Here is a 1,687-nt window from a genome sequence, read left to right on the forward strand (position 1 = left end):
CATCTTATTGAGGATTTCACTCGTTTTCACTGACCTCTACTTTGCCAAACCTGATGTCCTTTTTAGCTCTAGATGTATTTTCATTTGGAGATGTTAATATCGGGTAAAACGAGTGTTTAGTCAGTATCTTGAGCTGAAAACTGAAAGTTTTTCTTTTTTCCATCAGTTCCTCAAGTTTTTAAAGTGCAGTGCTGCTGCCTTTGATTTTTCTAAACAAAGCCCTGGTAGCACAGTGGTTAAATGCTCAGTTGCCAGCCAGAAGGGTGGTGTTCCAAACCCATCCATCGGCTCTGCAGGAGAAAGACCTGGCGATCTGCTTCTGTAAAGATTGCAGCCTAGAGAACCCTATGAGTCAGTTCTACTCTGTCACCTGGGGTTGCTGTGAGTTGGAATTGACTCGACAGCACCTAACAACATCTTTTATTTTTGGTTGATTTTAAAACTCAATGTTGAGTCAGGACTTGTTTTAGAGCTCTGTACCATAGTGTCCCCACACACACCTCAGTTCTAAACCTGCCTGTCCAGTGCAGGGCCACTAGCCGTATGTGACTGTTGACACTTGAAACGTGGCGAGTCCAAACTGAGATGTGTTGTCAGTGTACAATAATGACTGATTTCAAAGACTTACTATGAAAAAAAACCAAACACCAAACCCGTTGCCATCGAGTCGATTCCAACTCATAGTGACCCTATAGGACAGAGTAGAACTGCCCCACAGGATTTCTAAGGAGTGGCCGGTGGATTCAAACTGCTGACCTCTTGATTAGTAGCCAAGCTCTTAACCACTGTGCCACCAGGGCTCCTAGTATGAAAAAGAGAATGTAAAGTATTTGTAATTTTTTGTATTGATTGCATGTGGAAATGATAATATTTTTAATATGTTGGTTCATTTCACTTTTCTTTTTACTTTGTTTTGTTTTAACGTGGCTACTAGAAAGTTTAAAATTACCTGTGGTCACATTTGTGGCTTGCGTTAAGTTTCTGTTGGACAGTGGTGTTCTAGACTCTGAATTATCTTCAGTACCTGGGAAGCAGCCGGAGGTGAAGACTGTTAGAACAATTGTCACTAACTTTTTAGATCTGTTTTTCCCACAAGAACATCATCAGTCACCATTGACCAGTTTCCTAAATCCACAGAGTAAATAAAGACCCTTCTTAGGTTTTTAGTCAGGCGTTCAAGAAAATTGCTCCCTTTTATTGTCCTTTGTTTTTTGGCTTTTCATAATTGCATGATTGGGATTTTTTTTTTTTTTTCATCTTTTAAAAGATCGTTTTAGTGACTGGTTATCCTTAAACACCCGTGGCAACTTCCTCAGACGTTTTTTATCGTCTCGGTTGGTAAGAAGGAGTCTTCAGGTCTGCGTCTAGACAGTTAGGAGGGTTCTCTGAGGTAGCCGCTCATTCTGGGGTACCAGTCAGGGGCCTGCATATGTCTGTTGTTAGCTGCCATCAAGTCAGCTCCAGCTCGCGGTGACCCCAGGTACAGCAGCGAAACGTCGCCCAGTCCTGCACAGTCTTCACAATCGTTAGTATGCAGGAGTCCACTGGTTGCAGTACTGTGTATTTTGAGGGCCTTCCAACCTAGGGGCTCAGCTTCCAGCACTGTATCGGACAGTATGCTGTTGGCCAGTTTTTGGAAATAGATTGCCAGGTCTTTCTCCCTAGTCTGTCTTAAAGTGGAAGCTCC

At 42.7% G+C, this 1,687-nt stretch overlaps 1 protein-coding gene across 1 annotated transcript in view; it reads left to right on the top strand.

The window, feature by feature from the left end:
- VPS26C (VPS26 endosomal protein sorting factor C) overlaps positions 1 to 1,687 on the top strand; it is a 25,321-nt gene that overhangs the window by 15,936 nt on the left and 7,698 nt on the right. The gene's annotated exons all lie outside the window — the stretch shown is intronic.

Source organism: Trichechus manatus, unplaced genomic scaffold (genome assembly GCF_000243295.1).
Source record: "Trichechus manatus latirostris isolate Lorelei unplaced genomic scaffold, TriManLat1.0 scaffold00245, whole genome shotgun sequence".
Taxonomy (NCBI): domain Eukaryota; kingdom Metazoa; phylum Chordata; class Mammalia; order Sirenia; family Trichechidae; genus Trichechus; species Trichechus manatus.